At 34.5% G+C, this 23,111-nt stretch overlaps 1 protein-coding gene and 1 non-coding gene across 2 annotated transcripts in view; one reads left to right on the top strand and one right to left on the bottom strand.

Annotated features, from left to right (window-relative positions):
* The first annotated feature begins 489 nt into the window (after positions 1-489).
* The window catches only part of LOC137924576 (mucin-3B), a 59,018-nt gene continuing 36,396 nt past the window's right edge, over positions 490-23,111 (top strand). Inside the window, exon 1 of the mRNA XM_068767970.1 lies at positions 490-704. The gene's annotated coding sequence lies outside the window, so the exon portion shown is untranslated. The remainder of the gene's footprint in view (positions 705-23,111) is intronic.
* TRNAS-CGA (transfer RNA serine (anticodon CGA)) lies at positions 19,312-19,393 on the bottom strand. The gene has a single exon. It is a non-coding gene; the product is annotated as a tRNA-Ser (tRNA).

The raw sequence follows: 23,111 nt of genomic DNA, 5'->3' as shown, positions 1-23,111 counted from the left end.
CGTATTGACTGCTGCATTAGGATCTTTGTTAGTCGTTTTAGAATCTGCAGATGTAGAATAGCTTCTGCAGTGTAAATCAGGTAAATCATTATCATCGGGTAAATCAGGTGTAAATAAAACGGTTGTTGTCGCGGCAATGTTCCAGGCAAGATGCTTGTCACTAAGACGGTTGCTGTTCCTTCTTCTTTGCTTGAAGCACGACCGCGGTCGGAACTAACGGGTTACCAATACGAATGTGTCTCTTCTTTCATAGAATGTTACACTAACGATTATAAGCTATACACTGTTATGTAATGCGTTTAACATTTCGATTAGAAGGTGTCTTACAGTGTCGATCGCTACGTACGTCGTCGACAGGATTATGGGGCATACAAAGTGGTTAGCAAGTGTTTGGTTACCAGCTTCACCTGGCAGTGGCGGGAGGAAAGTGCGTGTTGATTTGTTGCGCCCGCGCAGGCAGTTTGGCCGCGACACTCGAAGCGTCCACACGTCTCCGCGTCCTCAGCTCGACGCCCGACACCCAACGTGTAACAGTGCAACGATGAACCATTTTTATATCACGGAAAATGTGATTCAGTCTCCCAACGGATTGTACTGTTAAATTATTTTTTTTTTAAATTCTCTTTAAGACATTTATCACTAGTGTGCGAACTATCGATTGAAGAAAGAAAGGATTTCCCGAAAAACAGGTGGTTTTAGATAAGGTGAGCTTTTTCATAAGTTTTAAACTCTTTTATTATATTATCTTATATTAATATTTAACTATTTCATACATTTTTTGTATTTATAATTGAAAGAATAAGAAATTTAGTAGGCTTACTTTAATTAATAGGAGCTTTAACAAATTTTGTTTCTTTTTTAATATTCTGAAATAGCATAGGATATCCTGACCTCTAAAAAAGAGACAGGGTTATTTTGGATTCTCACCCACTGAAACCCCTTCATTGGGCCTCTTCCGTACCTTCAGATGAACCCTTGAATCTGATGCAGAATGCGCAGGTGCCCTTCAGTATTGTGCCAAGAAACATCTCGTTATTTAAACTCTATATATCCATAAAGAAAAAGAGTAACAAGTAGAAATTTATAAAATAAAAAAATAATTTGACCTTAATATATTTAATTCGAATCCATAATATTAAGCATTATGCTGTCTATTTAACCGCTGCGCCGGAACTTTAATGGCAATAGAACATCGCGCGAGATTTCTCCGGTACAGCCACGCTCTGTTTATTTCCTAGAAATAGTATCACAAGTGCTTCTCTCCACACGAGTTGTACGGACGAATTAACAGCCTGTTGGTCCGGCGGCACCGAAAATTAAACTGTGTTTTAATCATTTATTTAACATATATTTTATCATCATCATCAATTTAATTTATTCAATATTCACTCACCGCTTCCCATCACGGCATCTTCGATCTATCTAGGAATAGAGTAAAATAAAAGATTAAGATATTACAAATTTTAACAACCCTCTTGTTGATCGTCAAGTTATCTATATATAATAGTCAAGTTATCTATATTTTTTAATGTAACTTATTTTTGACTCTACTCTGCTTCACAAGGTATTATAATCGTGGAGAAGAAGCAGGAAGAAACTCCACTACAACACATCTTTTAATAAAGTTTAACAATACAGATTTATACATATACACTTTATCAGGTTTAGTCAAAATGAAATCAAAATAATCAGGCGACATCACTGCCAATGATTCATAAACATTCTTTTGCATTTTTGTATGGTATACGCGGCCAGAAGAAATATTACAATATGTTCAAATAATTTTTGTTTTAGATTTTGTATGTATATAATATGTAATATTTATATCTTTTATATTTACCACGTCGCTTTTTACATAAGTTTTTATTTTCCGTACCGAATTTTTTACTTCTTTTAGTAGTGTCTAATAAACCACACTCCAAAATATTACTTCTTCATAATTAAATCCATGACACGGGCAATGCGTTTTGGAGTGTTTTGTGAAATTAATAAGCTTTCTGTATATATGTTTCGAAGTACTTTCTTATACTATTATAATTATTCGCATTGAGCAGGAGTCGCAGATTCGATTCCCGGAATACAAAGTAATATGATTCACACTTTACGCATTAATAAGGTAGGATTGCCACGGCTCAGAAACAAGTTTCCAGAGGATATGCAGCACCGTGTTCTCTGTCATGTAAATACCTCATAAAAATCATGATTAATTTGTACAAAAGATATCAATCTACCAGGAACACATAATCATTAGAGCTAATACTACTTTACATAATCCTGAATAGTTTTGCGTAATGCAATTACTTATAATTAATTTGATAATCATTTGCGTAATTTTTAAATGGACTAATCAGTAATTATTTATTACAAAACGGGCGTTAACAACGGCTCATTACGCACGGCATGCGGCCGGATCAATGTGCAAATGTATTAAAGATATTTCCGAACTCAAATTAAATGTTTAATATCCAATTTTAAGCATAGAAAACAAAAAAAAATAATTTATAAGAAAAGGACCAATATTTGGCCACTTCCACCCATACAGTGGTAGTCGTGCAACAAAGTGCACCGCCCGCCAGGTCGCTGATAAATGCGTATGCGGCAAACAATGCGAATCACACAACCGCCACCGCCAAATTACTTAACACGTGTTTCACCCCTCCACGGGGCATCTTCAGGAGTTATGTTACACCGATTAGTGCCAAACACAGAGTCATTGTCACACGACTACCACTGCATGTGGGAAGTGGCTAAATATTGGTCCTTTTCTTACTTAGGATGGACTTCCGCAAGGTAACGCCTGATTCCATTAAATGTTTTCTGTTTATATGTAATCTTTGCGTGTTGAAGGTTTTATATGCATCTATTTAAACTACGGTCACTTTATTTATTTATAAATGTGAAATGAATGTTTAAATTTAGTGATCGATAAATACTGACGAAATTATGATTCATCTTTAATTAGTAATTAGTTTCAATAGTCTTTAAATGTTCTGAGAAAATTCAATTTTTTTCTCCAAAAAATTCACAAAGTATTAGGAAACTCATAAACAAAAATGAATAAGTCGGTAAAGCTATTTACAAATGGCGTGCCGAGGAAAACTTTCATTAATTTTTATATTTAACAATACATAAATATAAGTAAACTACGTGAATAGATCCAATACTAAATCCAATGTTATAAATAATTCACGCATTGTGCATTTATTATATAGGATTTCCGCCACCCCAACTGCAAACCCTATTGGTATATATATATCCTCCTATAAATATCTTTGAAAGAGGCATAAGCTTCGCAGTGTCTCTGTGGGCTAAAACGAACGAACAAACGAACAAACTAACGAATTTATAAGGTCTTCTTAATATTCTTATATAGGACTGGTACTTGGAACCTAAGAAAAATGTAAGGATATCATGTAAATGTATAATATGTGGTGCTGAAGGTGAATATTACGAATTTCGTGGACTGTTCCTAGAACTATATCCACCTTTAAGGCACCTTTTAGGGCGGCTGGAACGACAAAGACGACGACGAAGTGTTGAACATTCATCCTTTTTAAACTTTTACACCTATTTCCAATTACACTGTATGTAGAAGTATCAATTCACACACCTGTTAAAGATTGCAAACTACAGAAAATAAGGAATGTCAAGATGAAATATTTTATTTATATCATCATACATTGGGACTATTTGCAGTTAGTTATTTTTTTGTACAACAGAAGAGCTTTATAATGACATGTTTCAAGTTAAAATTTATACATACAAGAAGTATTTAATGTTGTATATAAACAATTTTCCTCTGTATGTTTTCACCGACAACGCACGATCTCTGTAGGCAAGGAAAACACAGGGAAATCGCTTTGAAACTTGTTTGGCTTGGTGTACGTGATTACTATAATGTTTAAATCTTTGTAGAGAGCCAGTGTATGCGGATTTTCTTCATATTTGATTAATTAATAATGCCTTGATAGTTACGTTAAGGTTTAAGTACATAAAACTTTACGAGCTAATGCTATTCCGTAGCACGGTATAAGAGAAGAAGTTGCGTTTCAATCAGATATTCCGTATTTCTTTATTTCTACTAAATAATTACAGCAGTTTGATTAAAATAAAAAAGCTTTATTTCATTCCATACAAATGACGTAAAATAAGTCATTTTAAATTTTAGGTAACAGTTTTAATGATTTGATACTAAATTTGTATGGACCCTCAGCGTAAAAGCCTTCTCCAAAACTTCAATTTTTTCTCTATCTTTAGCAACTTTGGGTCACCCGTGACCTGACTTAGGTATAATCCCGTCAGCCCCTCTGGCATTAGGTCTACCTCTCGCTCTGGTACCCCGTGGTCTCGTCCATTTTATAACCCTTTGTGTCCTCCTGTTACTAGTGAACCTCGCCACGTGACCTGCCCAGCTCCACTTTCTTTGGAGGGAATAGGTAAGAGCATCGTTTACACACGTTTTTTTTGTGAAAGCTGTGTTCCTTATTTTATCTTTTCATTTGATATCCAAGTAGCTTCTCTCTATTTTTCTTTAAGTTGTCTGTATTTTGTTACTAGTCTAATTTTGCCTGCAAAATAACTAAGTGTGTAGAAATTCCTATTTTCTCATCATCAATTCAATCATACGATATCCATATAGGCTTCCCCTATGATTTTCAATAGCACCTGTACTTCGTACTTCCATCGTCCCATAACAACCTTAACACGATGGTGTCTTATTAAACTTTTCGTTTACAAATACTAAAGATGCATTCCATGTATGGATATGTTACATCATGTTTTTGAAACCATGTCCTGTTAAAGTCTTCAAAATCATGCATAGAAACAAATTGCCTTTCTGGTGTACTCTCTATGATAAAATTAAAATAGTAAAGCGCCGACAAGAGTCGGTCTGTCTCTCTGGTCCGCAGAGTTCACGGCCACGGGCTGGTCGCGGGTCAACGAGACCCGACGCGGGTCGAGGTACACTTTCGCTCGGATGAAGAAAGTTGTCACCGCCCGATTAGAGCGTTCCGGAGAAATCCGGAACCAGCCAATAAATTATAATAAACAAATAAAAAGCCCGCGACGGTGTTTCGTAACCGAATATCGAAGAGCTGCAAACTATCGGCTTGTTCGTACGAGGTTTTTGTTAACACGTTTGCTTTGTCTTTTGAAACAGCGAGAATGCCGTTGCTTTTTCGGTTCCCTTATATACTGTAATCATTATAAAAATGGCTGAAAAGCCTAATTTGCTTGAATTTAAAAGTAAACTGAGTCCATTCCACGGGCAGTACTACAGGTGTTTAAAAATAGCGATCTTTTCCGTTTGAGTTTGTCATGAGGTCTCCTGCGACTGGTAACTTAGGTTGAACAATGCTAGTATACCTAGTCTAGTCATAAGCTCTTTTGCAAAGAAAATATCCTATAATTTATAAAAAAAAAAAAAAAAACAAACTATTTTATTTTTAAGTTTTATATGTGATTAATTAGAGTGAAAAAATTATGTTAACGTAGCTAAAAAGTTAAACTAGCTATTCAAAGTGTTCGCACGTTTTTAAACCGTCAGGCCATGCGTCGATGGATTTACGAACGGTTTCCATTGGAAGCTTGGTCACTGCTGCTTCCAAAGATCTCTTGAACGACTCAATATCTGGGTAACGCTTTGAGCAGGCCATGTCTTCTGAACCACAATTTATAGTCGAAATGATTCATAACTACATCGACGCATGGCTCGACCGTTTACAACATATCTTTTTCACTATAATTAATTAAATATAAAACTTTAAAATAAAATGATTTATTTAGAGATTATCGGATATTTTCTTTGTTACAGAACGTACGGCTAGACTAGGTAGCTGAATTTAATTACATTTTCTATATATGGATATCTCATTCAAGTAAATGATGAAATAAATAAATGAAAACATTTTAAATAAAGGTAAAGGGGTCCTGTTTTCTAAATATAAAAATAGTCTCCATTTACATCAATAGCAATTGCAAATAACGCATCTTTACATCAATAGTGTCAAACAAAATTCATTGCGTGTAAACAATTCTGTACTTTCAATATCGGCAGATACTATAACAGCCAAAAAGTGAAAATATATCGTTAGAGAAGGTTCGTAAAATATAACACGTTACACGTTGTATAATAATTTCTTTATAATTACCTTTATAATCACGTTTGTATAATGATCTGTATATTACATATTAACGTTCGTTTACGGTGTGTGTTATGTGTAATTTGTAATTACCTTAACGTTACGTAAAGTGAACGTGAAGGCTTGTATCGTGTGCCAATGGAGACAGCTTTTGATTCCTACATTTTGTTTACTGAAGTAGACGGTCAAATATCACGTAGACAGTCATCTTACAGCTGATTTGTCTAAGTGAAATAACTGGAATCTCCATTACTACTGCCTTGAGGAAAACAGATGATAGGATGGTATGAAAGATATTGAAAGAGCTTACATTGTATTCCGTCAAGGCGATCATGAACTTCAGAAATGAAGCAACGGATAAGAATAAAACTATCTTCTAAAGAAAACAAAGAAAGCTCTGATATAGCGTTCATCATGTTAGCTGATAGATGTGCATTGTAAGTCTTGCACTGTCCGCATCCGGCGGCTTCCCTAACTTGAATCCCCTGTCCTCCTATTGGAGGACCTACTTATTTCAAGGAATTAAAAATGTTTATACAGAGCATGGTTGCAATATTTGGTAGTATATGTAGTAATAATGCTTCGTATTGCTAGCCACTATGGCCAAAATGATCAATCTTATTTTAAATCATTCTTGCTCGTTCGATTTCAAATTCGAAATAGACGATGATTTGAATTCGGACACCGCCAGTTTTGCTGTTGGTTGTTCAAAACAAACCGCTAAATGCATATAAATCAAAATCTTTTTGAAAAAAGACTTTATTTCATGTATAACTCATCCGAATATCATCATCAATTCAACCGCAGGATGTCCTGCTGCGCATAGGCCTCTTTAATAAATTTCCTATAGGACCAATTGAAAGCCTTCATCCTGCGTCTTCCAATGACCTCGGCGAGTTTATCCGTCCACCCTGAGCCCCCAAGATGACTTTAATTCCAGAACTTTAAAGCTTCTGTGATTACAAGTGTTGTAAATCTTAGTTCATATTATACATTAAATTTAGAGTACCAATAAATATAATTAAAGATTCTGATATCAAAATGTTATCATCATTATTTTCACATCTGTGGCCTTCATGTACGAATATGTTGCCAACCCGTGTCTTAAACTAAACTATGTAACAACGTTAACAAGTCATGAATAATCATCAATCAATACAATCACAATAAAAATCAAATCAATCAAGAATGAATATCCGACAGAATTCGATCGGCAAAACGATATCCTGACACGGGAAACGTTAAACGCTTCCAATTTAAGAACATCCGGCCGCGGGCGTTGGATAACTAGTTTATAATTACTTCTTGAATTACCCGTATTAATTTCTTGCATCAGGAAGGAGCTGATGTTTGTAATAACCCGGACCCGAGTAGCGGGTTTGAGGAGGCTTTCTTGCTTACTAATCACATTTGAAATTATCCTTCAAATCATTTATGGTACAAGTTTCAAAATTCCAATAAATTAAAATTCAGATTTACCACTGGAGAAATTCAAAATCAATATTAAAAACATATTGTTGCAAAAAGTATATTATTCCATCCAAGTACTGATGTTAATGCGTGTAATTTAATGTTATTAATTCTCACTCGGGAAACTAATTATTGTCGCGCGCTCTTTATAAAACTATATTTGTAAAGAGCAACTGTTGAGTTTCTCGCCAGCTCTCAGCAGAACTGTCTTCATGTGGCAGTTTCTGTGAGACTGACAACACTGACATTTTACGTTGATCGGCGATTCAAAAATGCTTGTAAGAGAGTATTTGAATAAAGAATATTTTGATTTGATTTAAATTTAGAAACCCTTTCCATAATTGAGTCGGCTTCGCTATTATCAGACCTAAATACTTGCCATAAATAGTCTATGCAAAGATCAAAAGAATAAGAGATATATATTTTTTTGTTTTATTATTATTGTGTAAATGGGGAATGCACTTAAAAGTGCTTTGTGAATATTACGTTAATCTCCTTGACATTTTAGATAGGATATATTAATTATTAATACGGAAAACATTTATAAATAATTTTAAAACGACCGGGCTCCGATCGTTACCAAAGGCGTTGCCGGGAAATGGTATACCGATAAAAATTACCTGTTCAATTACATATACGGGATCATAGCAATCGACGTCGAATATTTGCAACGGTAACTGCGGTAAAACAAACATTTAAAAGCAAATTAGTAATTTTGAAGTTGCGGAATGTTTTTTTTTTTTAATTTTCAATATACCGCAACCGAATTTTAATGTAAATGTGTTAGTAATATCAGGGAGTCTTCGTGAAGTAATTGCCAACATCGAAGTACTAACACCGGACAAAGCGATGCAACGTTCAATATATTTTAGAATACAATACCAACTTAAGTTTCGACTCTGATATATAAAAGACAACCTATATGGTTGTCTTTTTATATGTTGAGGCTTGTACAGGTTCAATCGTCAAAAAAGTGAAAATTATATGAATAACTTAAAAAAAATACTTATTACACCGATTTAATTTTTTCTATTTCTTTCTTTCTAGTTACAGATAGTAAACAATAATTATTTTTAGTAAGTAGTTATACAATTTTTTTTACAACATTGTCGTCACAAAATGATTTCTGGATAAGGTATAGTATACATTAGTTGACAGTAAATGAACCTTAGATTATAGGTGAACTAACAACATGGCTAAGGTCGCGGGAAGTCGCTGTATACGAATAGCAGAAGATCATTGAGGTGATCATTGGGAAGGCCAATGTCTGCACTCAGACAAGTTGATGATGAAGATAAGCTATATGTTAACGGTTTCGAAACTTATACATATATATAAAGTACATTAAAATTTGTCACCACTTGTTACTTGTGCAAGGTAGAAGCGCGTAAGCCTTACGTCAGCGGGCTCTCAGAGTAGCCATGACACAATAGATTAGAGCCGGTGCGACCGGCGGACGCAGGGAAGCGGACGGAAGAGGCGTGAGGGGCGGAGAGGCTTCACGCTGCCGATGAAAGCGGGGCCGGTTTTCGGCGAAAGTGAGATGAGAAAAAATCAACTCAACAACATTCCGACACTAGGCTGTTGACCGCTGACTTGACACCGCACTTGACCGTCACTCAGTTTCCCTTTCCAAATTCAAAAATATCTCTTTATATTTAATACTGCTACGGTATTCTTTTGTTTAAAAATGTTACAATGCAACTAAAAAAATGTCTTCTATACACATCATATGTCGTGTATCGTTCTAAATCATCAATAAATATATTTATTAAAACCTTATAAGTAAAGAGAGGATGAGGAAGTGGTCACATGAGCCGTAATTTAAAAACAGGACATTGTTAGGATGTCGTCAGAAACAAACAACACACAAATGATTAAAATGATATAAATTGACTTCATTTTAGTTTTTAATAGTTTACGGTTTATGTTAGAATAGTTTCAGAGACTTAGTAAACACTGTGACATGCAAAAAAATAAAAATAAAAAATCTGAATATTTTAGTTAAAAATACATTAAAAATAAAATAACATATATTTGTCTTGACATTTACAGACAATAAGTTTTCCTTATATACATTACTAGTTCAAAACTTATGAGAACCTGGGTCGTTTGTTTATATTATGATTTTTCTTTATAATAAACTTTGAACAGAAGTCGGATTAATTCGATTGCACCGAAACAATTTTATGAAGCTACGGCATAGATGATTGAAAGAAAGTCCGAATCCTAACCAAGTTGTATTATTAAAGCTGTTATAAAATAGAATAAATAGAATAAATAATAAATATTGAACAACCAGCATGAAATTTTCACAATCTCTGCCTGTTTTACATCTTTCTCTTTACGAAAACCTTTTTGTCACGTCATATGTTATAAATTACATTCCACATATAAAAGACATCAACGAGTGCTTTGAAAAGATAACATATGTTCTAAGCGTACTACATAGATTTACTACCTGAGTAATATTGTCGTATTACATAGTTCATGTTCATCTGTATGTGTGTACAATAAACAGAAAGCTATGACCCAGCTTTTTTTGCTTAAAACCAAATTTTCATATTCAAAATATATTTACATTAGACAAAAGTTCGAAATATCATTAATAATGTTCTCTGATAAACAGAATCAAACGTAAAGTGAAAGTAATCAGCCAAATGCACTCACTTAAACACTTCACAGATAAAGAATCACATATAACAAATTAAAAAAATTAACGGTCATTCCCAAACCCTGTGGAAGTTTACGAATTTAAAAATTGTGAAAAGCTCTGGTTTTCTCGAAACAAATTAAATTTGGAAAAGTAGAGGTGTTTAACCGTCAACAATATCTTTCAGTCTTTCAAAAACTCTTACTGAAAAAGGCAATGACCACCTCTCTCACTCTCTTGCGTTGTGTCAAGATACCTCTGATAACGAAGTAAAAATCAAAGTATTCTTTACTTAGTAGGCACAAGCATTTTAGAATCTTCAATCAACACAATATGTTGGCATTGTTCTCCCTACAGAAAGCTACCCCCGGCTCGGAAGGCAGTACAGCTTATAAGAGCCGGCGAAGAACTCAACAGTTGCTCTTTACCAATGAGTGAATGAGCATCATAAGTCAATGTTACTTACAGCTGTATCCACCACGAATTTTCAATTGATTTCAAGACATCAGACCATCAGTCAAATTTATAACATATCTTTTCTTTTTAAGACGATATAAAAACTTATACAAATTGATCACCATTAAAGCTTTTACATCTATTATCGATTGGGAAGTGGTAAAGTCATTTTTCGGCAAAGACCTTTAAATTTTTTACATCTATTTCCTATCACATATAAAGTGATCACTTTGAAAAATTTTACATTGTTATTTTTTAAATTTTCTATTAATCAGTTTTCTATCATGTAAACAATTATAAATTTTAATATAAAGTTATGAAAACGCATTTTCTTACTATATAATTATTAGATTATTTATTATTTCCAAAACTATCAATTTTTGGATAAAATGCACTATTTACTGATTCCTACTTTTTTGAATCTTTTACGTCTATTTATTATCATCCTGTATATATATCCGTCGGGAGTATGAACAACTTAAGGAATACATTAATGCTAACTTAAATGTTGCTTTCTTACTTATTAGAATACGTAATAACGAGTGAAGTTTACCGATAACGTAAGTGAAACGTTTGCATAATGTGACGACGAATGAGCCGCTATCTGATAGCATAGACGTAACTTGCTGGCGACGAAAATGAAAGTTGATAATAAAAAAAAATATTTACTACGTCAGTCATGATATGCAGATTAATAAAAACGGTAACATAAGAGGTTAATGTTGTTATTGTAGAAATATTTACAGCATGTTTTTTGTTATTCACTATTTATATTTTATTTTGGTATTTTAAAAGAAATTATGGTTTGAAAAGCTTGAAAGTATGTTGCTGTCTTTTCAGCAGGAAAGTGTCCTTTGTGGGGCATAGGCATCTTCGATAAATTTCTAATGAAACCAGTTCGACCGGTCGTCTCTTGTGGTTGGAGGTCTCATTCTGCGCTTGCCAATCCGCGATCTCAACTCCAGAGACTTAAGGCTCCAACGGCGAAGTATTCTGCGCGTTCTGTGGCTTATAACTGCTTCTTCAACTTTCTAACACGCCGGGTGTCCTAACTTCTGATTTGATCTTGTTAAGAAATCCATATATTCCTTTTAATGGCTCGTTGACCGTGATTCACCTCGTATTAGACTGTCCCTTATTCTGAGGACTTTGGTCTGTCTGTGAGATAGAGTTAGGAGAAAGGTAAGTAACATCGTCTCCCTGGTAGACGACGAAAAACATCGCTTTATGTTTCTAAGACTGTGGAGAACAATAGGACAAAGTGCAATACGTAATACCTCAATATTGTGATTTATAAATAAAAACTGAAATAAAATTCGTAATTAATATTTACTAATAAGAATAAAATAATATCAAGATGCGAACTCAAGTCGTAAAATGGTTGAAACAAATCTGTGATATCTTGGGAATGCAGGAGAGGGATGAAAGAGGAAGTCTGAACGAAATGCAAAGAATGTAAATAGTGACAGATATTGTGAAGAACTAAAAAGGGTGGATAAATAAAAGAAAACATAAAGCAAGACAGGAGGAAATGAGATAAAACTCAAAACTGAAAATAATCATTTACTCTTGTAAACAAAGAGCCTTTCCGTGAACGAGAGGTCCAAACGTGGGCCATAATAAATTAGATTCTAATACAAAAATCCTTAATGATGTCTGTACTGCAAGGATTTAGTTATCTACTCGATACATGATATTTAAATTGTCAATATTATATCTCTGTATATAAATATGCTGATTAAAATCTTGTCAATAATTTAAATTTATTTAGTGGCTTTTTTTATTTAGTGGTAATTTTTCAGAGATTACAAAATATCTTAAATTGAGTAACGTTTTTAATAGACGGCAGTCTAATGCAACACCGTAAACCGATGGAGCGCAGCTGAAACCTCCGCCATCTGAATATGTAGCCTTCCAGTCGTCTCATATGAGTCATAGTGAAATAAAATATTATTCTTAGAGAAAGTCTACAAAGCAAGTAACAAATCAAGAGAGTCATATATGACATACATATGAAAATTATTTTTTTGTCGCTTTTGATCAGGAATCGAATCCGAACACAGTAAAAAGTTTAAAAGAAACATGCTTCAATTGTCGGTTAGGTATATTCAAACCAGTCTGAGTGCCATGCAAATGTGAAAAAGGTTTCATTTAAGAAGCGGAGAGATCAAAGCAAAAACTCGGTGCTCGAGATCCGGCGCGGGCCCTGCCCGAGGCTGTATACTGGTTGCGTAACGCGACAAATTACCCGTAACACGTAGTGCGTTATTATTTAAATATACTTTTACTTTTTATTTTCCACCACTTCTCTAGCTAACGCGCTCCAAAGCCTTAGAAATGTTAGTTTACAAGTGCACTTTAAGACACTGCCTTCTCAAGTGTCCTCGATGTTTTATATTATAGATTTTTTATTACAATATAGAGATGATAAATTTATATGTATCCATAACTATGAATACACGGGAAAAAATTAAAAAAAAATGTATTACACTTAAATCAATCGATTAAAATCTAACCCCAATTTGTTTTCAACGCCGTAATGGTATCTTAATGGTAAGTTCACAGTTATTCAATAAGCCATGAAGAAAGTTATACTCGAGGAGACCAGTAAACCAAAAAGGCAAGTTCAAGTAACAGTGGGTGGCCACATAGCACGCAGAACAGATGGTTGCATGGACTTTGAGGTTCTATAGTAGACACCGACAAGTACAGTGAAGAATATCTATCCATGGGGTGGACAGAAAACACTGTGAAAGTCGTCGGAAGTCGTTGGAAACAGAAAGTGGTGATGGTGATAAAATAAAGTCCCTAATAAAGTCCCTTCTCGTGTACTTGTACAGTATTCCCTCACTAGAACAACAAACGACGTTATTAGAAGATAATTTAGACTTTCAACCTAATCAATTCGGATAAAAAAAAACCTTGTAATATATACTGCGTAGTAAAAAGTGCGCCGGCGGTTCGATTGATTAGATTTGACGGAGTGGAAACTTATGTAACATTTTCGACGTCCGGTCGGAAATAGAAAATAAATGTGATGTTATATTATATGTTGCTTTCCCACAGATAAATATTCGACTAATTACATTCGTGGGAAAATAAAGTCGTATATCAAAATCCTCTATGCCAGTAACCCTTATCCTGACATTTTGAGCTCCGGTTGTTCAAAGTTGAAAGTCAAATGTTTTCTCTTACATGCAATCAGCTTTATCTTAACCTTAACTGTTTTTTTGTACTTAATGCAGAAAATTTCAAAGGACTTGTCGCTTATATAGGAACACATAACAGAACAATTATATGAATATACACGTAATACTTATTTTAACTGCTGGTGTACGTAAATAAATAAATTACCTCGAACAGTGGCAGCCTAGAGGCAGAGAACTGAGACTTAAAATCGTAGATCGCAGATTCGACTCCCGGGATACAATCTTATACATTTCACACATTGTGTATTAATTATATAGGATTGCCCCTACTCACTGACGAGTTTTCAGAGGATGGGCAGCAGCCAAGCGAAGCTATTATGATAATCTCTCCATTGATATTTTAGGATCCCTCTGCCTTGTAGTGGGCGCCAATGGGCTAAAATGACGACAGTTATTTAAATTACAATAGGTTATCATCATCGCCATCATTTGAGCTATATGTTGTCCTTGGCCTTGGAACTAAAATCAAGCGTCAACTGGGTCAACTATTCACCAGGTTTAATCTCCACTCTAGAACTTTAAGATTTTAGCGGCTATTCGTTCTCTGCTTTACGTAACCTGCCAAATGCCAGTTTTGCTAGTTATGTAGGTATATATTGAAGTTTCTTATATTGAAGTCTTCTTTCTGGCAACCCACTCGCATGGGGTTGTTCATTTTGGTGGCCTCCCTGCTCCTGGAAGGCGGCAATTTTTATAACACCACAGAACAAGGAAACTTTATTTTATCTTAGCGAAAACCATCCCATTTTTACGCTCTGTTTTATTATTATAGCTGTAAGTCTGTAAAAATAATATTTAACCAAATGATTCAACTATAGTGAAGTATTTAAAACACAGGGTTACATAACGCAGTGGGTGTTCGTTACTCTGTGTTCTGATTGTACCTAAACGTGGGCGCAAGGTGAACTTCCTCCGAAGTACATGTAATTTAGATCTAGTGATATCTAAGCCGCAATGCAAAATTAACATTAAACCGTACAATCAAGGTCTATTTTAAATTGACGCAAAATATTTATTCTATAAACATTCAGAAATAATAACGAACCAGCTTAGAATTTACCTACCAATTATAGAGAAGTCTTGGTAGACTATATAAATGGTAATACCATAATCGCCACCTTTGGCAGGCGGATTGGCTATCACGTGTGGTATTACCACACACAGAGGACGCTGCTGCCCATCCTTTAACAACTTGTTTTAATTTTTTACTTTTACTTGTTTACTTTACATGTAAACGAACTTATCAAATAATAATAGAGCATAAGACAAGTCTAGCAATGTATTAAAAATTTCAAATCCAAACAAATCTGTGTAAACAAAAAATAAAGATAAAGATTGGAAAATAAAAATGTACCTAGCCACCGAAGAGTAAAAAAGATGAGGAAAGGAAGGCGATGAAAGCAAGAAGGAATGAAAGAACAAAAATTGCAAGATATTGTGCAGGATAAAATGAAAGAATAAAAGAAATTGAGAAGTATGAAAATGAGTGTCGAATAAAAATAAAACTCTAAAAAAATTATGTGTAAATAAAGTCCCTGTCCCAAACTAGATAGGGGGTACGAGAGGCTCCCAATAGCAGGGGCCGAATTAAAAAAAAAACGACTTGTTTGTGAGCAGTGTCAATCCTATATAATTAATGCACAAAATGTGAATTATGTAAGATTGTATCACAGGAATCAAACCCCCCACCCACGGTCGCAAGTCCCAGTACTGTACCGCTGAGCTACGACTACTCAAATCTTGCCATAGTCACGAATATCTAGGTAAATAAATAGGCATCATTTGATGTACGGTTCACTATTTTCATTGTCAGCATAGGTAATCAGGGCTTTGAAAAAATAACTAAAGTTTTAAATTATAAGTATAATTTTATTAAAAATTACTTTACTGTGTAAATATCATGAAAAAGAATGCGTTCAAGCTTTATTTAATGCTAATACACTTCAACGACCTTTTTCATTTCATCGAAAGAATCTGAATTCAAGCCGCTTTTAACGGATTCTATTTCAAATCTGTGGGAGAACAGTGAGTCATTTTGTTCCGGACAAATTGGGACTTTATTCCACTAAACTCGTATAAAGAATCACAACATAATAACATTTATTAACAGAAAATATATTTATTTATTTATTTATCACTTTTACAGATTTTGTAAAGGTAGAATTAATGTCTTTACGCATTCTCTACTAGTCATCCTAAGGCAGTGCAAGGATAATTAGTGGACTGGTTACCAAATGTTATAAAAAGTTAATTGGCTATGCAAGCACGTATATATATATATATAAATATATATATATATATATATATATTTATATATACGTATATAAGCTTTTATATCTATTTCCCATCAGCCTGTATAAGAGAAAAACAAACGTCCTTGGCTTGATGAATACAATAAGCTTTCTGAACAACTTGTATAGAAAATATTACTACAAATTTATTAACTTAATACAAAATCAGATTCAAGCCTCAACAGATGAACGTATAAATCATATGGTATAGAGAACCTTGTAGTTTGGATGGCGTGTAGGTTGTAAATCAAGCCCACGTTACAGTATATTATATATTTTTCCATGCCATTAAACCTACACGTTTATTATGGCATATTGTAATACAAAAATAATGGTAAGCAGAAAAATATTTCATCACAGCATTTTTAAATCGTGACTACCTACTTAATCTAGACCCTAACATATGTTAAAAGGTTCTATTGGATAAACTCCCTTAACGGGAATAGAAGAGAAGCCTTCGCCTACATTATTACAATACAAATATATTAATATATATTTTTATAATAAAAAAAATTGGTGTAAAAGCTATACACGTGTTAATATATATCTGCCGTCAATTATTGTATGGTATATCCAAAAATCAATGGTTTGAGAAGTAATAGATAATATTCAAATTTAGAATTATTACATATTACTATCAATTATTATTGATTATCTATCCTTGAAGTCATACTGGCAAGAGTTATAAAACTGTATAGCAATAAAAAACAAATTAAAATTACTTATTTAAGAGTGATCACATTACACAGTGACCACTTTACAGAGTGATCACATTACACAGTGATCACTTTACACAGTGTGATTGGGAATAGGTGTAAAAAATTTAAATATTTTTGCTAACAAATGCGCTGTACATTTAAAACTTCAAGGCAGTTATAACAAATCATTCTATATTCAAATTGTGAACAACAACCGTTATTTTAATAATATAGATTCTAACGGAGAATTCTGAAACTGAATATTAAAATTAATTTGTGCGAATATTAAACACAGTTATCAAAGCACTTTTGTTAATTTTATCAAATTTATTCGCGAGTCATTTATCAATAAGGATATTGTTAATGTTTATATCGAATGAATTTTGACGAAGCTTTCTCGTACAGACAGCGAGCGATATGAAATAAAACAAGGGTGACCAAGCTGTTTCATTGCCCCGGCTATTTATTTTTTAATTATTTTTTTGTGGACCGCAAATAAATACGTATTTAAATGGTCTACAAAAATATTTACGTGAAATATATTTAGAAAACATACAAATTAATTTCAAAAAATAATATGAGATAAAGATTAAAAGAAAAAGCCTTAGATTGTACTGGCCAGAATGACACTTCCTAGCAGCGCTGACAGTCGATCGATAAGGTAGCAGTTTTACCACCCATGACGATCTTAAATGTTACTTCTGACCGCTCGACTACCTTCTTTTTTCGCATTATCTAAGACCATAAAATAAAGTAGCGGAGGTCGCAAGCTCCCGGGGAGGCTTCGGTTCGAGCCTCTATACTGTTTTAACGAATAAGGAGACCACTGAGCTTTTAGATAGCTTCGCTAAACGCTCCATGAAGTGACTAAGTTCAAACTAAGTTCAAGTGTCATAGGCGGCTCTAGTGGCTTACGTACGGCTTCTTGCCTTTCGAACACCACTCTACCCGTGAACAGTCCTTGTGGACGAAGGTTTTCATTGAAAATAAAAAGCGATAGACTCATGTTTGGCATATTATTTTCTTTTATTTTTCATTTACTATTTATAATGTATTTAGCGTCATCACGTTCGTTTCACTAAAAAGTCTTTACCAGCTAGTAATAAAAGCAATATATTGAATCAAAGCTGCAGTTTTACCAGGACTGCGATCAAAAATGAAGGAGTGAGTGTTGAAATAAATAATTCAAGACGTACATATTCGTGACATCTGTACGCGGTTGAAATTCATTCCACACGCAATAAGTATTTTGCTAATACTTTTATACGAACAGCCAAGGTATGGATTGACGTACGCAGCATATGGTAGTAGAGGTCTAGGTGTAGCACGGCCTGGGTCACAAAAGCACGAAGGTCTCAGCTTGAGGGCGGACCTATGTAAGTACTCCGGGAATTCCCGCTAACTATAACCAGGGAGTCCTCTAGACAAGAGTGCATAAGTTTCTTTTTGGTAAGCGTGTACCATCACAGACCTCGTCATCTCAAAAAAATTTTTGCGTCACCATCTAGTAATAATTCCAACTGGTTATAATTTGTTAGAGCATTAAACTAAGCGGCCGCAAACTGCACATTTCGCAGAGAAACCGCGCCATATACGTATGCGCAGAAACTGTTAGAAAGCTTAGAAAACATAAACGTCTACTATTCATGGCTACTTATAAACTTCTTTATAAACGAAAATGATTCGACAAATGTTTTGCTAAGCACAAAGCACGAGAAAGGCTTCAACTATTTGACTCGTCTTAAGTTTTTGTTTATATTTCGAGCACAATAGTAAAATCATGATTAATACACGTATTTACATATACATATACATACCTATTTATACAGGATCTGTCATAAATAGAAGATAATCTATTAACTGGGGCTAGCCTTGATGTTCAGCTACAAAAAACATACTTTTTATGTTAGGGTTGGCAACACTGTGAAACATGATAAATATTTTTTTTTAAATTTTCTACCACCACTAATAATTTGCTCAACATTCATAACAATTGCCTTCAATACCGTGAGACATAAGGCTTCACATTGAAATTATAACGACATCACTAGTCCTACAGTAGGGTGAAAAGAGAACATTTATTTTTGACAGTACTCATTGTTTATTATTAAAGCCATATATATAAATATATCTATACATCATTAAGGATATTAAATTAATAAATAAAGTCTTTAATCTGAAAACGTTTTATCTATTTTTGTTATTAGACTGCGACAGGCCAATAACTTTCAACAGATTGAAGTCCGTCGACACAGGTGTAGTCTACAATTGTCTCCCAGGTTCAATGAGCCCTCGGGTCATTCTCTTGTATCCTGATGTTCGTTGCTTTTAATATTCTCCTATTATTCAGCTTAAAGATTAAGGAATAGAAATTTCAAAACTAAAAAGTCTCGCAGCCGGTAGGATTCGAACCTACGCTCCCAGAGGGAATCTGATTTCGAGTCAGACGCCTTAACCACTCGGCCACGACTGCTGCGAATGGTCACATCAATACCTCACTCTATTCACTGGTGTCCAACCAGACCTATTGGATTGGATGTGTCCTTTTTCATTGTTATTTATATTTTCTTTCGATTTAAGGTAGTTGAGGATTGAGCATTGAAGGTTTTACTAAACTGTTTGTCTCTCTATTTACAGGTACTTTAAACTGTCTCACTCTGCGTCAGGATTATTTAAATAAGGTAACAGTAGAGAGCTAGCAGTTAACAACTGATATCTAAACTATGTCATTAACTTCAGCAGGTTTCTGGTGAAAATCTTAAGCTTTAATCTATTATTTACTAACTAACCTCGAAGGCTTACTTAGAAACCTAACCATGCTTAGATATACTTAACCAATTTTTTGGGAGTCTCCAACCCCTCAATGAACATAGTTGAACGCTACATACATACAAAATAAATATTTACAGTGATTACTCGTGTACGTTAAAAGAAGAATAAAGAGCTTCGATTTATATAAACTATAATTGATTTTAGCTTTTCTTAATAACATAGCTCATCATCACCGTATCAGGTGATAGACGTCCATTGCAAGGGGTGGGCCTCCCTCAAAGTTTGCCACGACATCCTGCCCGGCATTTCCTGGATCCAGCGACTTCCCGAAACCTTGACTAATTCATACTTCCACCTAAGTAAGAAAAGGACCAATATTTAGCCACTTCCGCTCATACAGTGGTAGTCGTGCAAAAAAGTGCACCGCCCACCTGCCCGCTGATAAATGCGTATGCGGCAAACAATGCGAATCACACAACCGCCACCGCCAAATTACTCAACACGTGTTTCACCCCTCCACGGGGCATCTTCAGGAGTTATGTTACTCCGATTAGTGCCAAACACAGAGTCATAACTCTGGATAGGATGAACTTCCCGCAAGGTAACGCCTGATTTCATTAAATATGAAAGTACTTCCACCTTTTGGCGCTAATGGTCACCGCTTGCACGATTCATGTGCCTTTTGTTCGTTTGCAAGGCAAGGCAAAACCATTTTAGAAGAGCTAACAATACCGACATTTTATGATGACAGACGATTCGGAGATGCTTTTTGTTGATTTTAAGCTTGGTTGTCTTTAATAGTATTGCATTGATAGTATAGATATAAAAAAAACTATTATGAGTAAGATGTCCATTGCTAGGCATAGTAATATTCCGCACATGCAGTAGTAGTCGTGGAACAAAGTGCACCGCCCGCCAGCCCGCTGATAAATGCGTATGCGGCTAACTATGCGAATCACACAACTGCCACCGGCAAATCACTCAACACGTGTTTCACGCCTCCACGGGGCATCTTCAGGAGTTATGTTACACCGATTAGTGCCAAACACAGAGTCTGTGAGTTGACTCTTTTCTTACATAGGATGGACTTCCGCAAGGTAACGTCTGATTCCATTAAACAACAATAGAGTTTTAATGAAAAAATGGTCGATTTTTCAGTCGCGTCACCATTAGAAAATATAGGAGAATAACAATCACGTGTTTTAGTGTTGATAGCGAAGTAATTTTGTAAAAGGATGCTTGAATTTTTTTTCTTCTGTACCGGAAACCCGACACCAATTGCCAGAGCGTTAGCATATAAAAGACTAAACGGTTTCTCTTTCCACATTAAGCGTAATACGAAATTGGCACCTTGTACATAAAAAAATTATTACAACTGTAAATGAATATAAAGAAATCCATCGGTTGTGTAACGTAGTCGTGCGATAGCAATGCGATCGCGTATGCCCCGATTGGAAAAGAATTAGTTATTATCATTTATATGCATTATAGTTTATGCTAATGTACTTTCTACCTATAATTTAGTAGAATATTTTTTTAGTTATATTAATGATGTTATGCTATTTATGATATTTTCACTTCCTTAAGCGGTTCCGGAAAATTATTGCAGACGTTTTAGTCGATAAAGGTTCTTTGCGTGATGTAAGCCTCCCTGAAAGTCTGCAGATGACTATGACTCTTGCGCTGTTCGCATTCAGTGACTTGTCGCAACCTTGACTGTAGTCCGTTTAACTAGAGGAAAATCAATATTGCATCAATGCAAAACATAGGCCTCTCTAAAAGATATAATCGCCACGCTTGGCAGACGGTTCAACGCTTCTGCACATCCTTTAGATACTTGTTAGTTACCAGTTTCAATCCTAAATAAATAGTTCACAAAGTATGGATTAAATAAGATTGTATCCTGGTAACTGAACCCTCTACTTATGATCGCAAGTATCAATCCTCTATCGCTGTGCTACCGCTGCTGAAATATTGAATATCAAAATATATTAGGGGGACCCGAAAATAATGTCGTTTTCTTAAGTCAAATTCACGCGACCACATTTTTAAACAAGTTCTTATTTCAATATTATATAGTAATAATTAATCAACAATATATTCACCTTCGTTATCAACAACCTTTTGTCATCTAGTATACAAATATTCAAAGACGGAGCAGTAAAAATTTGTAAAATATGTCGACGGAAACGAAGTAACTTTCCGATCCCCCTAATATATATATATATATATATATATATATATATATATATATATATATATATAAGTCCGGTGTCTTTACATTTATACATGAATAAGATTCTAAATTCAAATCTGCACACATCACAGAGACGAAGTTCACATGGTAATTGCTGCGTGGAATTAAATTATTATTATATTTCTATTTACAAAAACGTGAATTAATAAATAAATTAGTGTTATAACATTACATCGTACTTAATGTCTGTGAGTACAAACCACTGCATTTATAAGTACAATGGTACATTTTACGAGCGCTTAAACACGGAATCGTTTGGGTCAGGCGGCGGGTCGCGCGGAACACAATGCTGCCGCGTCCCACGCGCCTCTTCCACTTGATCTCATCAAATTTCTCACGACCACTGCAACATTTCGTTCTGTTGTTTTTACATAACTGTGTAACTTATGCCGTAATATAGTTTAAAGGTCGATGAACCCGTGGAGGCAATATAAAAACAAATGACCAACTAATTTTTATTGTTTTACATAAACTGCACGCTTATGACAACATGATATTTAGTTTGTATGCCATTGCTCAGTCGTCTAAAATAGTAAATACAAAAATAAATAAAAAAATGCGCTGTAGCATTCAAAACAATGTAAATCTAGTCGGTGATAACATCACAATGATTAATCATCTTTAATTGAAACATCATAAATTAAGGCAGAATTAGAAATTAAATTTTAAATTTAAGTTAAACAAGTTAACATAGTGGTAATCTAGTGGTAGAGTACAGAGAGTTGCGATCGTTAGTCGCGGCTTCGATTCCCGGGATACAATATCATATATAATTCAAACTTTTTACATTTATTATATATGATTACTTTGCTCATAAATAAGCATTCTCTGCGTGACATAATACCACACAGCCTGTCAAGTATAGCGATTGTGTTATATCCTCACAAAGATATTTTTGAACGAGGCTTATGCCTTAAAGCGAAGATAACATAAGTGATACCATGCATAACACAACGCTACCACTATTTTAAGGGAGAACAAGAGAATGGATAGGCATTCAACAGGTAGACCGACGACGTAAAAATAATGTATGTAAAATTGTTGAACTCTGGAGGGAAGGCATGAAAGAATGAAAAGTATTGTGGAGGATATTAGAGGAAGGAGTTGAGAATTTGAGAAGGACGAAAGATGACTGTAGGAAAAAATTGAAAAGAAAAAATGG

Source organism: Battus philenor, unplaced genomic scaffold (assembly GCF_028537555.1).
Source record: "Battus philenor isolate CCGP_79_NKW_IND1 unplaced genomic scaffold, ilBatPhil1.0.hap1 SCAF_24, whole genome shotgun sequence".
NCBI lineage: Eukaryota > Metazoa > Arthropoda > Insecta > Lepidoptera > Papilionidae > Battus > Battus philenor.
The sequence above is the reverse complement of the archived record's forward strand: the minus strand, read 5'-3'. Positions and strand labels throughout refer to the sequence as shown.